This window comes from Balaenoptera borealis, assembly GCF_965194805.1.
Source record: "Balaenoptera borealis genome assembly, chromosome: 6".
Classification (NCBI taxonomy): domain Eukaryota; kingdom Metazoa; phylum Chordata; class Mammalia; order Artiodactyla; family Balaenopteridae; genus Balaenoptera; species Balaenoptera borealis.
Window position 1 is genome coordinate 43,914,757 of NC_138863.1, and position 15,843 is coordinate 43,930,599.

At 40.2% G+C, this 15,843-nt stretch overlaps 1 long non-coding RNA gene across 1 annotated transcript in view; it reads left to right on the top strand.

The window, feature by feature from the left end:
- LOC309631254 overlaps positions 1-15,843 on the top strand; it is a 276,030-nt gene that overhangs the window by 131,348 nt on the left and 128,839 nt on the right. The window lies entirely within an intron of this gene.

Below are 15,843 nucleotides of genomic sequence, written 5' to 3' on the forward strand. Positions count from 1 at the left end.
TGTTACTGTCGATTTCCCCTTTTATGGCTGTTAGTATTTGTCTTATGTACTGAGGTGCTCCTATGTTGTGTGCATAAATATTTACAATTGTTATATCTTCTTCTTGGATCGATCCCTTGGATCATTATGTAGTGTCCTTCTTTGTCTCTTGTAATAGTCTTTATTTTAAAGTCTATTTTGTCTGATATGAGTATAGCTACTCCAGCTTTCTTTTGATTTCCATTTGCATGGAATATCTTTTTCCATCCCCTCACTTTCAGTCTGTATGTGTCTCTAGGTCTGAAGTGGGTCTCTTGTAGACAGCATATATATGGGTCTTGTTTTTGTATCCTTTCAGCCAGTCTGTGTCTTTTGGTGAGAGCATTTAATCCATTTACATTTAAGGTAATTGTCTATATGTATGTTCCTATTCCCATTTTCTTAATTGTTTGGGGTTTGTTATTGTAGGTCTTTTCCTTCTCTTGTGTTTCTTGCCTAGAGAAGTTCCTCTAGCATTTGTTGTAAAGCTGGTTTGGTGGTGCTGAACTCTCTCAGCTTTTGCTTGTCTGTAAAGGTTTTAATTTCTCCATCAAATCTGAATGAGATCCTTGCTGGGTAGAGTAATCTTGGTTGTAGGTTTTTCTCCTTCATCACTTTAAATATGTCCTGCCACTCCCTTCTGGCTTGCAGAGTTTCTGCTGAAAGATCAGCTGTTAACCTTATGGGGATTCCCTTGTGTGTTATTTGTTGTTTTTCCCTTGCTGCTTTTAATATGTTTTCTTTGTATTTAATTTTTGATAGTTTGATTAATATGTGTCTTGGGGTGTTTCTCCTTGGATTTATCCTGTATGGGACTCTCTGTGCTTCCTGGACTTGATTAACTATTTCCTTTCCCATATTAGGGAAGTTTTCAACTATAATCTCTTCAAATATTTTCTCAGTCCCTTTCTTTTTCTCTTCTTCTTCTGGGACCCCTATAATTTGAATGTTGGTGCGTTTAATGTTGTCCCAGAGGTATCTTAGGCTGTCTTCATTTCTTTTCATTCTTTTTTCTTTATTCTGTTCCATGGCTGTGAATTCCACCATATTGTCTTCCAGGTCACTTATCCATTCTTCTGCCTCAGTTATTCTGCTATTGATTCCTTCTAGTGTATTTTTCATTTCAGTTATTGTATTGTTCATCTCTGTCTGTTTGTTCTTTAATTCTTCTAGGTGTTTGTTCTTTAATTCTTCTAGGTCTGTGTTAAACATTTCTTGCATCTTCTCAATCTTTGCCTCCATTCTTTTTCCGAGGTCCTGGATCATCTTCACTATCATTATTCTGAATTCTTTTTCTGGAAGGTTGCCTATCTCCACTTCATTTAGTTGTTTTTCTGGGGTTTTATCTTGTTCCTTCATCTGGTACATAGCCCTGTGCCTTTTCATCTTGTCTATCTTTCTGTGAATGTGGGTTTTGTTCCACAGGCTTCAGAATTGTAGTTCTTCTTGCTTCTGCTGTCTGCCCTCTGGTGGATGAGGCTATCTAAGAGGCTTGTGCAAGTTTCCTGATGGAAAGGACTGGTGTGTGTAGAGCTGGCTGTTGCTCTGGTGGGCAGAGCTCAGTAAAACTATCCCGCCCGTCTGCTGATGGGTGGGGCTGGCTTCCCTCCCTCTTGGTTGGTTGCCCTGAGGCGACCCAACACTGGAGCCTACCCGGGCTCTTTGGTGGGGCTAATGATGGACTTTGGGAGGGCTCATGCCAAGGAGTACTTCCCAGAACTTCTGCTGCCAGTGTCCTTGTCCTCATGGTGAGACACAGCCACCCCCTGCCTCTGCAGGAGACCTCCAACACTAGCAGGTAGGTCTGGTTCAGTCTCCCCTGGGGTCACTGCTTCTTCCCCTGGGTCCTGATGCACACACTACTTTGTGTGTGCCCTCCAAGAGTGGAGTCTCTGTTTCTCCCCGTCCTGTTGAAGTCCTGCAATCAAATCCTGCTAGCCTTCAAAGTCTGATTCTCTAGGAATTCCTCCTCCCATTGCTGGACCCCCAGGTTGGGAAGCCTGACGTGGGGCTCAGAACCTTCACTCCAGTGGGTGGACTTCTGTGGTATAAGTGTTCTCTGGTTTGTGAGTCATCCACCCAGCATTTAAGGCATTTTATTTTATTGTGATTGTGCCCCTCCTACCATCTCATTGTGGCTTCTCCTTTGTCTTTAGATGTGGGGTATCTTTTTTGGTGAGTTCCAGTGTCTTCCTGTCGATGATTGTTCATCAGTTAGTTGTGATTCCGGTGCTCTCGCAAGAGAGAGTGAGAGCACGTCCTTCTACTCCGCCATCTTGAACCTGGTATCTAGGCTTCCTTTTGTCTAGTGGACAAATTTGGGTTCTACTCTTAGCTTTTTTTTTTTTTTGTCAACTAATTCCCTAATGACTTTGGGCAAGTCATATCAGGCCTTTGGAGCTCATTTTTCTCACACAAAATGAAGAGTTGGACCAAGTGTATCTCCTTTAATTGTAAACTTCTTAACAAAAGGTAACCCCCTCAGTGGGGCCATTGGTGATCATTTGAACTTGGCTTCCTCTTTTCTCCCATTGCTTGTTGGGGTCGCCGTGAGACCTGTATTAGGAATCTTTGTGAGATGATGATGAGTGACTTGTCTACAGATAGGGAGAAATTTATCTACATTCATGGATACCTCCAGAAAATGTTGAGATAATTTTAAGTCAATAACACATAAAGATAAAATGTTCAGTTGTGTCTTCATGGCCTAGGCTGGTAGCAGCACAACATTCCTCTTGGTTGGTCAGAGCTCAGATACCTTCATGTATCCAATTCTAAAGCCCCCAGCTTCCCACACTTTGTAGGAGCCATTGGGTCAGCATTTATGCCTAAGAAAAATGGAGATTTGAGAGTTAATTTGGAAGGACTTAACTGTAACATTAAAAAAAAAAAAAAATCAACGAGAACAGAATGTTGAAAGCAGGAATGTCAAGCTCTAGGTTGACTGTTTAAATTGCCCAGGCTTGGGATTTCCTGTGTCTCTGCCAAGGCGGAAGCTTACGAAAATGACTCCATTTTCTCCTTTGTATTTTGGAGGGAAGGTGATAAATGTCCAGGGTCTCAAATCCTACTTTTCCCTAAAATATGCAAGAATTAATGGATAGCTAATGAACACAGATTCTATGATATACTGAACATGAGTTGTCTTCAGTGATGGGAAGAAAATTCTTTAAGAGTTGTGGTTTTCTAGAATATAAAGGGAACATAATACAGAATGAAGAAAAAAGCTTCCGAAAAGCAAGAATGTCCCTCTACAAACAGCACTCAAGTGAAAAGGAAATGGCAGTGAGAAAGGATGGGGGCGGAAGATGATTCAGCCAGAGGGGGCTGGGTGAGTACTGTGGGCTGGCCTGCCGAGGTGTGAAGTAGGCGGGCGGCTATGACTAGCATTGAATGGAAGATAATTAAGAACAAGTTGGTACCAGTAACTGCCAGGGAAGGGAAGAGAATATGTCTAGAAAAAGCAGCTCTTTATTTCAATGCTGAATTAAAACACCTACCCATTAGAGGCTTGAAAATTTCATTTTGAAATGAAAAAATATTTGCTGTAAACAGAATGCAGATGACTGTGAAAATGTACATGCTTGCTTCTAATGTTGTGATGGGAAAGTTTTAAAATGGCATAAGTGGGGCTTCCCTGGTGGCGCAGTGGTTGAGAATCTGCCTGCCAATGCAGGGGACACGGGTTCGAGCCCTGGTCTGGGAAGATCCCACATGCTGCGGAGCAACTAAGCCCGTGAGCCACAACTACTGAGCCTGCGCATCTGGAGCCTGTGCTCTGCAGCAAGAGAGGCCGCGGCAGTGAGAGGCCTGCGCACCGCAATGAAGAGTGGCCCCCGCTCGCCACAATTAGAGAAAGCCCTCGCACAGAAACGAAGACCCAACACAGCCAAAAATAAATAAATAAATAAATTTTTTAAAAAATAAAAAAATAAAATGGCATAAGTGTGCTGGATACTTTCTTAGAAAGAAACATATATGTTAAAATATCAGTCATTTTTTCAAAGGAAAAAGCATTGCTGTTCAAAGCCATTCATCACACAAGTTATCAAGTTTCAGTTTGGGATCAGCTACACATATATATTTCTGAATCTTTTTCAAGAGAAAGGACTGCAAATTTAGCTTCCATTGTCCTTTAAATAGCTTTCTGGATTGAAGAGCATTATAATTAAACTGCACCAAGTGTCACTGCAGAGAAGCTTCTAAATTATGGGTCTGAGTGGGGGTGAGAAATGCTATTTAATTGCTTGACAATCAAAATCAGAAGATGTTCAGATATGTACAACCCAGACTTACTGTAATTATATCAGATGGAGAAGGAGTGGGAGGAATAGGTGTAGCCTTGAATTCAATAATCACTTGTTTATCTCTCTTTTGAAAAAAATTTTAAAGAGAAACTATTCATAAATACTCAAAATGCATATTCACGAATAGTTTTGTAAAAGAAAAGACATATTAGCAAGTAATCAGTCCTTTCAGTGTGTCCCAGAAATAGGTTGTGAAAAAAATGGACATGGATATCCTCAAAGTACTCTCAAAATTTTAAATCTAGTACATTTAACTCTCCAACAATTACTTTATTTCAAATATAATGCCAGAAGGGATATTCATAAGGGCTCTGAAACCTACTTGTCACACTATTTTGCACTATATTTCGCCCAGCTCTTGGTTCTCCTGAAACTCTCCTTTCTCTTAAAATGGGAAGGAATGTGTAGGAGATGCTCTCAGGACACTGCTCAGACATTTCAGAACCATTTTTGCCTCTTAAAGAAGCCCAAAAGTTGCCTCTTGTAAAGAAGCTGAGAATTTAATACTATACCAGCACCCTTACACAGTGTGTGACACCCTGTTAGGTAGTACATACAAGAACAAATGTTAAACACTCGACTGGGAAACGTAGAAGCCTGAAAACTGTCAGACTGAAAATGAAGACATAGTACATTTTTCATGATCCTTTCCCAAGTGAAAAACTAAAACCATAAATTTTCCATATAATACATATATGTGTAAACAAAATGATCCCATGTCCTTTGGATTGATCCTTTTTTTAACCTTTAACTAAAAGTGGCTCTAGTTTCCATCTCACATAAAAGGGAAAGTCCAGTATCCTCCTACAACCCCCAGATTTCTGGGGGTTTTCCTTCTTCTGGGCATTTTTCATTCCAGATTCTCATTACTGGCTTTGTGTACCAGTTGACAGTTTTTTTCCTAGATAAGGTGAGTGAAACGTTGGATTTATTCAAAGACAATTAAGCAGCTTAAGAATTGGGTTGAATGATTCTTTCTAAAAAGGGAGATTTCTAGACAGGTTTACACAACAGTATATGGTCCCATAGAGTGAAGCTTTAGATGCCATAGAAAGACACTTTCATCTCAGTAAGGGGAAGATATTTCTGTGGGTCAGAGATTTCTCAAGATACTCTCTAGGGTTTAGGAATGCAGTAAGTTCCTCATTTCTGGAGTTATTCAAGTATTCACTGGCTTCATTAACTTGAAATCAACTCTCAGAAGCAGACCCTGAGATGAAGATTCATACAAGTAGCTTATCTGGCAGGTGATCTCAGGAAAGACTGGTAGGAGATGGGGAAGTAAAACAAAAAAGGATGTTGGAAATAAAGGATATACGGTCACACAAGAGTCCACTGTGATAAAAGGAACTCTAATTTCACTTGGGAATTCTGGTGGCCAGTGTAAAATACTCACCTTAGTTAATCCCCCAACGAGCTGAGAGAGCTGGGATATTTATACACAAATTTCCATCAATGGGCTTTGAAAGCTACTCCAGGAGGGTATCATTCTCCTGCCACTTCCGGCCTGCCTGGTGGGAGGGGGGCAAAGCCGGCGCTGGGGTTTCAAGAAATCCTACAGCAATTAAATGCTATGCTGGCAATTGAAAGCCAGACTGGCACATACTGAACTGGTAAGAGTGAAAGGATGTGGGTCAGGGTCTCAGGAATATCTATTATACTAGCTAAAAAACTTGGGAAGGCTATTATAGAAGAGACTGCAATGTGACCACCCAAGGACTAAAGCAAGCCCAGATATATGTACTTACTATTTTTTCAGTGTTTGTTTTTAAATTGAATTTGAGTGACCGTGGGTACTACCATGCTCTCTCCAATTTGCCTCAGGCCCCATCAGTCTCTCCTGGCTAGTTTCATACATTTACATTACTCATCTGCTTTTGGAGTTTGCCACCCCTGGAGGTTTGAATTTCCCTGGAGGAAATTCAAATCTAAGATGATAGGCAGGTGTGAAGGTCACTGCCAACTGTGAAAATCTGTGATGCTATGACTAGATGATCCCTTAAACTCTTTGCAGCAATGAAAGTCTATAATTTAAGTATATGCTATCTTTTAACTTATCTCTGCAAGGTCCTTGAGGGCAGTAGCATAGGCCTGTAAATGCTCTTGATTGATTAAAATGCAATTATGCATTTCTAAATGCTAATAAACAGAGATATTCATGTATAAATTCACTGTACCACTATTACTGTTTGCACCGTAAAAGTGTAGCTTGAACCAACACATCAGAACAGATTACAAAGAGAAACTGCTTGGTATTCAGCAGGTTTGATTTAGGTTCTACAGTCATACTCCAGTGAATCTGTTAAGATGAGCATGAACATTGATGCTCACCCACTTAGCCTTGGCTCACAAGGAAAGATGACCTTGGCAGACAACATTAAAGCTTTTAAAAACTGGCTTTGCATTATGTTAAGTGCAAGAAGCCTGACACACAAGACTATATACTGTATGATTCCATTTATATGACATTCTGGAAAAGGCAAAACTCTAAGGATAGAAATTGTCAGTAGTTTCCTGGAGGTGGAGGTGTTGACTACAAAGGGGCAGGAGGGGACTTTGTGGGGCGACGGAAGTGTCCTACGTCTTCCTTGTGGTGTAGTTATACTACTATACACATTTGCCAAACCTCATCAAACTGTACACCGAAAAAGGGTAAATTTTACTGTATTATATATTAAAACTCAATAAATCTGACATTTTAAAAGACTGGAAAAAAAACCTCCTAGGCCTCAGGAGAGCTCCTTACCTGCTGCTACAAGGGAAGGTTCCCAGCATCCTGGAAAAACAAGGGGAGGCTGGGTAGGACGTCTTCTGAAATGAGAAGAACATGTAGTTCCTGCTCCTAAGTCACCTCTTGTTTTTTAGCATTCAAAACGCTCTTTGCTCCTCAAATATGATAAAATAGGTCAATGAATGAAATAAGACTCGTTCTGTTGTTGCTCTCGACTTCCTGCACCAGTCTCTGCCTTAGTCCTTTTAGCTCCAGTGTTTTTCTCTAGGTCCTATTTCAGAATTCACATTTTATTATTTTGACCTATTTGTTCTTTTACTTGTTTAAAGGAGATTTGCAGAAGCTTTCTAATTTCCAAGTGAAATCTTAGGCTATAAGAACTGTAAGTCAGGAGGAGAGTTAACATGGTTTGACAGAGCCTGTAGGCCCCGAGATTCTACTTCAAAAACTGAAGAGCTTGTCTTCTCTGTCAAATCCACTTCTCTTTTCTTGAATTCCCTGCGCACAGCACATTCCTAAAGGACCTTGACCTAGATTGTCCCTTGGGTAAGCCGCTCTCTGGATGTGCTTATATCTGGGGCAGCTTCCAAAGGCACTAATCCGGGGAGGAGGCCGCAGGACAGAGTGGCAGGTGCCGTTTGCATTTCCCTTCGTGACAAGGGAGAGCACTCATTCTGCTCCATTGAAGGGGGTGGTGGTGATGCAGGATGATTATAAGAACCTGGGGCGGGTACCAAGTGCTGTAGGTGTCTGTTTCCCTGTAGCATCTGGCACATTCCTCAGCCTCACGTTAACTATTTTGGTGATTGTCAGTTATTTGACTGACTGACCTCCACTCTCTGTGTCAGAACTTCCCTCCTCTACTGCTCTTGAGTGAGACTCATACTCATCCCTCATAATTCTGCTCCTCATCTTAAACCTCCGGAATCAGCCCTTCCCTCCTGGACAGCCCTAAAGTCTACACTAGGCGTCCCTTCTTTGAGCTTCCCTAAGACCTTCTGCTTATACTTATCATAGCCTAACCATTCTGTATTTTAATTGTATCCTGACTTCCCTACCTTTTCCCCACCTTGTTCCCCACCACCTCTCTCCCTACACTAGGCTATGAGCCTATAGAAGGCAAAGATTTTTTTATTTCTGGTGTTTCTTTTTTTCCTATCTGGAACATTATAGATTCCTTATAAATGTTTGCCAGTGAATAAATAAGAATATACTCATGCTGGTTTTGGAAGTCTGCTTTATCAGGTGGAAATATCAACTACAAGTAAAAGAAAAGCTAACTAACTTGTATTGGCTTGTATAAATAGACGTTTCTTTTTCTGGTGTAAAAAAATTTTTGGAGAAAAGCAACTGCTGACTGTGGTTTAGAGGTGCAAGTGGTCAGGGTCAGGGGCTCTGTGATTCACTTGGTCTTTCCTTTATGATCACAAGATAGTTCTTATAAGTGCCCAGCTTTTGCGATTAAGTGGAAAGAGGTTGTACTAGTTTTCTATTGCTGCGTAACAAATTACCACAAACATAGCAACTTAACACCAATTTATCTTGCAACTTCTGTATGTCAGGAGTCTGGTCACTGGTTAACTGAGTTCTCTGCTCAATAAATCACCAGGCTGCAATCAAGGTGTCAACTGGGACTGCATGTCATCTGAGGCTTAGGGTCCTCTTTCAAGCTCACTGGTTGTTGGTAGAATGCATTTCCTAGGGCTGAGGTCTTCAGCTTCTGGAGGCTGCTCCAAGGCAGTTCACAACATGGCTGTTTGCTTTCCTCTAAGAGGCCAACAGGAAATTGTCTCTCTTTTGAAAGATTCATCTGATTATATCAGGCCCACACAGGATAATCTCCCTTTGATTGACTCAAAGCCAACTGATTAGTAACCTAATCATGGGGACAATATCTCTTGATTCTGCCCATACTCCAAGGGAGGGGATTATACAGGGCATGTATATCAGGAGGCCATCTGAGAAGTCTGCCTGCCACAGGAGTGATGTCAACTGTGCCTTTCTCTTTCATCTGGAAAGCAATGGCTTCCCAGAATTCCCTTTAATAGAGTTCTGCTTACATCTCATTGGTTAGAACTATATCACATGGCCACTTCTAGCTGTAAGAAAGGCTGGCAAAGAGGATACCTGGCTCTTCCAACTTCTATAGAGAAGGCAAGGAAAGGAGAGAGGCTGGGAATGGGTATTGGATTAGTCTATCAATAGACAAAATCACCCCATCAGATCTCCTAGAGACCTTAATTATACAATGTTAGATCTAGAAAACTAGAATCTTCAGAAACTGAAGGTCATTCAGTACAACTTTCTATTGATATTTTCTAGATAATGAAGCCAAGGTCCTGAGAACTCATGCGACTTCCTTGAAGTCATGTATTATTTCCTTTGAAGCACCAACCAAAATTTAGTAACCCTAGCATATTCAGCTTCTTCAGGAGTTTATTTTATCAAATCTCCAGAAAAAAAGTTATACAAATTAACTGATGATGGAATAATCTCTCTTGAAGTCGATCACTGAGCCACTTTCCTATCACATAAAACTGGTTTCTATATTCTAATCATGATTTGTGAAGCAACCAGCTTGGACAGGAGGGATGGCTACTAAAGCATAGGCGCAGAGGGTAAGTCTGCATGAATTCAGAGAAAGAAGACATACTCCTGGCCTGGGAAGTCAGGGAAAACATCAAAGAAGACTGGCATTTGAGATGGGCCTTAAAGGACAGGTAAAGTATAGCATGGGGAGATCAGAGGAGGGTATTCCAGGTAGAGAGAAACATAGAAACAGGAACAGATGTGTTAAACTACAAAATGTGCAAGGAGAAAAGAGATCAACTTCATTTGACCAGGCCAGCTTCAGAAAACTCTATAAAAGGCTGATTTATTAGCCTAGGAAAGAGATAATGCTAACTTGAACTTGGAGCGTGACAGTGGGAATGAAAAGGATTGACAGTGGAATGGAAGGAGAGTTGTATGCAGTGATTGGACAGGACTTTTCACTGAGTCTGTAAGTACAGTGTAGAAAGTGAGTCTTGTTGATCTCCCAGTCCCATGGCCAGTGCCTGCATATACTAAGAACTCAATAAACGCTTTGAGTTGAATTTATGAATGATTTGGGACAGAAGATAAAGGAAAGGATGGTATCAAGGACCATTTGAAGCTGGGTTGGAGGTTGGGAGGAGGTACAGAATTGAAAAGAGGGTGTGGAATTCAGTTTTAGACATGTTGAGCTCCAGGTGCCTCCTGAAACCCAGGGGTGGCACCCAGGGGTGCCTCTCTGATGTCTAGAGAGACACCCAAGAAGCAGATGTGCCTGGTTGTGTATACTGCAGTTTGCAGCTATGAGCACAGAAAAAGAAGGTAGTGGAAAACTTTGCTGGAATACCTGCATTGAAGAGGGAAGAAGATAAGCCAAAACACGAGAATAAGGAACTGTGGAACTGACTGGAGGAAAAAGACTGTGGCTCCAAGAAGACAAGGGATAAAGGTATTTAAAGATGGTAGCCAACAGTTTCTGAACAAGGAGTTTTCAGAGAGAATGGAGAGAGAAATAGCAAGAGTTTTAGGAATGAGTAGGGAGGAAAAGAGGACAGCTAGTATAACGCACTTTCGGAAGTTTAATGATAAGAGGAAAATCAGAGATGACAGAGTCATGGGAAGGTGGTTTGGTTTATTTGCATTTTAGAATGAGAGTGACTTAGGCAGAGCTTCTGTCTGGGGGAATGTGTTAGAGGAAAAGGGGAGGGTGAGTATAAAAGAGATCATGCTAAGAGGGGAGTCATAGCATCTGGAGGGTGCTGAAGGCTGGATTGAGAGAGGAATTGTCTTTTGAAGCATGAGGAAGAAAAGAGGTGAGAAAAGGAAAGGAAGGCTTTCTCCATCGACCACCATGTTACCTCCCTGAATCTCAGTCTCCTCAACCGTAAAGTCAAGTCGTTGGCCTAGGTGGACACAGAGTATGACAAACTCTATAATTTTTTGCTCTAGACATTTTATTTGGGATTCTCTCCCCTCCCTTGCTGTCTTCAACCAGTCATTGCCAATAATGGTGATAATAGCAATAACTGCAGACACTATTGCATGCCTCAAAGATCAGATCCAGTTAGGATAAATTCTGAAAAGCTACATGGTGAAGAAATCATTTGACTGTAACTTGAAGGATAGCATGGATATGTATGTATGTATTTAAAATGTCTTAGTATGTATTATCTAAAATCTTACAGGTAATGCAGTATAATGTTTATTTTATTGTTTCTTCTATTTCTTTCCTGAGTTCGATCAACTCTCATTTTATTTCTTCCTAGTTTTTTTTTTTTTGGTCCATTTCTGTACTTAGCTTTTGAATTTGTCGTTCAAAGTGTTTTTCATTATTCTCTAAAGCTTGTTTGAGGATATATAATTCAGTTTAGAGAGTTGTGTTACAGTTAGGGAGTTTTCTTCTATTGTACTCTGCCATTATTGGGGGCAGAAATTTGTATCAGTTGAACTGGATTCTTTCCTATTTTAGTAATTAGATGGAGACTAATCTACATTTCTATGGACAGAGCTGGAGGTTTGGGGTTGTAGGATTCCTAGATCAAGAGCGCCCTCTTCTGTCAGTGTAGCAAAGTATGATTTCTTTTTTCTTTTTAAAATTTTGTTTGTTTGTATGGTTTTTTCTTGTGGAAAAGAAATAATAAGGGTAGGGATTGGGTTTACCTCCATTTTGGAGGGATAGAGGGTCTGACAGGTTCCTAAGTTCCCCCCTCAAGTTCCCCCCCACACCCTTCATGATTTCCAGAGGAACCCTCTAGACATTTTTCCTTGGACCCTTTTCACTTGGAAGCTTTATTTTTCCAAGACTGTCTCCTTGCACCCTGCACACACAGTTAAGTGCCTTCCATGTAGTAAGTGCTCTACTTAGATGAAGACTTTCTCTTTCTGGTAGTTTTAAATCAATCCTAAGTCCACCACCATGGTTTTTCCCAAACTGACTTTGTTTACCTGAGAGGATTCATCAGCAGTATGGAAGGCAGCTTTCTGGGATTTAATGTTTGTTTTTCTATTTACAGTTAATTTGAAATTTGGACATTCTCTGTTTTCTAGTTATGCTGAAGACATGGGGGTTTTTTTTTATTATTTATTTTTATTTATTTATGGCTGTGTTGGGTCTTCGTTTCTGTGCGAGGGCTTTCTCTAGTTGTGGCAAGCGGGGGCCACTCTTCATCATGGTGCGCGGGCCTCTCACTATCGCGGCCTCTCTTGTTGCGGAGCACAGACTCCAGACGCGCAGGCTCAGTAATTGTGGCTCACGGGCCCAGTTGCTCCGCGGCATGTGGGATCTTCCCAGACCAGGGCTCGAACCCGTGTCCCCTGCATTGGCAGGCAGATTCTCAACCACTGCGCCACCAGGGAAGCCCAGACATGGGTTTTATGTAGTTTTATTTGCTCTCTTGTTCTCTGTGTGTGTGTGATTGTGTGTTTTTACAGGGGAGGGCAGTATGTTGGGAGATTTAGATTTACGCCACCACCATTATCTTGGCTACCTAGAATTCCTCCACAATGTTCACTGTAAGTCTCTCTAATTTGCCAACAAAATACATAGGAGTCCACTGACTCAGATTATCTCACTGAGCTTTTTAAGCTTTTATCAGTTAAGAATTAAATTGGTCTGCTGGTTAAGAGAACCAGAAGACAGTGGTCTAAACTAAATAGGGGTTTTTCTTGTGAAACAAGAGGTAGGTGGTAGTGGGCCTTGGTTGAGCAGCACAGTGATGTTAGTGTTGATATCTCTGTGACATCTTAACCTTTCCCTCATGGTTGCCATAGTTATGAGGGCTACTACACCTTCATCATTACATCTAGAAGCCAGCTGGGAAGAGGCAGAGTGCAAAGGGCAAAAGGCATTTGTCAACTATCAACTCCATTTTAAAGATCTTTCCTGAAAGCCCCATGCAAAAATTTTTCCTTACGCCTGATTGTCCAGAGCTGGGCTAATGACAATCTCTAGCTGAAAGGAGAATGGGAAATGTAGGGTGCTGTTTTTTTTCCATTTTTGTTTTGTTTTGTTTTTCCTAAGCACATTATTGCCCACAACAAAATTGGGGAAGTAAGGGAAGTGAGGGGGATATTGGGTAGGCAATTAGCAATTCTCCTATACAGGTCCCAAATTCCAGAGTCAGAGAGTTGCTGATATCCCACCATTGACTCAGAGACGATTCCTAGACTGATGATTACTGACCATCTTTGAGAGGTCCTGGGAGATGCCTATGTCAGGAAAAGGAAGAGAATGACAGAGGGACTGACCAGCTATGAAAAAGGGCCAAAATAAAGCAACACTAAACCTCTGTCCCAGGCTGATTGACCGTTACCTCGGGAGGGGGCAAAAAAGAGCCCAATAAGCAATTATTTTTTTTAAAAAGCACATTAAGGAATGTCCCAGTTTGTAAACAAGGACACAGTTCTTTTCTCTTTTCTCCACTCTTTCTCTTAATGGAAGTAATTCTATAATGAAATTAGTTCTTTAGGAGGTAAAGCCTAGTGGAGGGTCATCTGCTGTCAGTGAGGAAAGATCTAATGGGCTAAATTTATTCCCAAAATGACACTCCTAGAAACTCCCATATATGATGCCCTCATAGATACATATCTCCAGATAATCCATTTAAATTATCGATTTGAATAACCATATTTGCTGAAATATGTACACCTTTGTGTACATATGGGCTACTTTTGTAAGTATACCAATCCTTTGTGTATCCCAAGATTCATTTGAATCCTAAATAAGCCTTAAGATTCATTTAAATTTATACAAAACTAGATACTGAAAAAATCTCCATACCCAAAGACAAGCATCCAAGTTTATAAACACACTCATTTATTTACTCCAGCAGACAGAATCTTGGCTTATAATGACTACATTTTGATCCACAGGAAAATCTTAGGAGATGTGAACTTCTGGTTCTACCACTAGCAAACTGCTATTTGGAACAATCCAAACAGAATTGTTATCTTCTCTGAACATTGTTACCTCATCTTTAGAGGAATAGAATTGGCATGAGTGTTTCCTCAAAGTTCTAAGAGCCTATGATTTTAGAGATTCTTTTATTCAGTTAGCATTTGCTCAATGTCTGCTATGTGCTAGGCACTATTTTATGCACTATGGGCACATTATAGTCTAGTAATTACAGTGGAGGATTTCAAGTCAATTAAAAGGAGAGGGTAAAAAAATACCTAGGAATATTAACCACAAAGGTGAAAGACTTGTACACTGAAAACTACAAAACATTGCTGAAAGAAATTAAAGACCTAAATAAATGAAAAGACATCCCATGTTCATGGGTGGCAAGACTTAACATTGTGAGGATGGCAATCATACTCAAAGCAATCTACAGATTCAACAAAATCTCTATCAAAACTCCAAAGGCCCTTTTTGCAGAACTGGAAAAGCCAATCTTAAATTTCATATAGAATTGCAAGGGGCCCTGAAGAACCAAAACAATTTTAAAAAGAACAAAGTCAGAAGACCCACATTTTCTGATTTCAAAACTTACTACAAGCCCACAGTAATCAAAACAGTGTGATTCTGGCATAAAGATAGACATACAAATCAATAAATAGGATTGATAGTTCAGAAATAAACCCATACATCTACAGTCAGTATTTGACAAGGGTGCCAAGTCCATTTAATGGGAAAAGAGCAGTCTCTTCAGTAAATAGTTCTGGGATTTCCACATGCAAAAGAATGAAGTTGGACCCCTACCTCACACAATATACAAAAATTAACTCAAAATGAATCAGTGACCTAAATATAAGAGCTGAAAATGTAAATATCTTGGGAGAAAACATAGTAGAAAATCTTCATGACCTTGGATTTGGCAATAGATTCTTAGATATGACACCAAAAGCATGAGCAACAAAAGAAAAAAATAGATAAATTGGATTTCATCAAAATTAAAAACTTTTGTGCCTCAAAGGACATTATCAAGAAAGTGAGAAGTCAGCCTAAAGACTGGGAGAATATATTTGCAAATCATATATATGATAAAGAATTAATATCCAGAATATATAAAGAATTCCTCTAACTCAACAACAAAAAACAAACAACCCAATTAAAAATTGGGCAAAGGACTTGAATAGACATTTCTCCAAAGATATACAGATGGCCAATAGGCATGTGAAAAGATGCTCAACATCACTAATCATTAAAGAAATGCAAGTCTAAATCACAATGAGATACCACCTCAAGCCCATTAGCATGGTTATTATCGAAGAAGAAGGGGGTGGGGGTAAGGAGGAGGGGGAGGAGGAGAAGAAGAAGAAGAAGAAGGGGAAGAAGGGGAGGAGGAGGAGGAAAATAACCGATGTTGGCAAGGATGTAGAGAAATTGGAACCCTCATCCATTACTGATGGTAATGTAAAATGGTGCAGCCAATGAGGAAACAGTTTGGTGGTTCTTCAAAAAGCTAAACATAAAACTACTATATGACCTAGCAAATTCAACTCATAGTTATATACCCAAAAGAATTAAAAACAGGAACTTGAACAGATACTCGTATGCAAATGCTAATTTCAGAATTATTCACAGTAGCTAAAAGGTAGAAACAACCCAAGTGTCCATTACAAATAAACAGAGAAATAAAATGTAGTATATACATGTAATGGAATATTATTCAGCCACATAAAGGAATAAAGTTCTGATATATGCTCCAACAAGGATGAACCTTGAAAACCTTACGCTAAGTGAAAAAAGCCAGACATAAGAAGCACAATTATTATATGAATACACTTACATGAAATATCTAGAATAGGCAAATT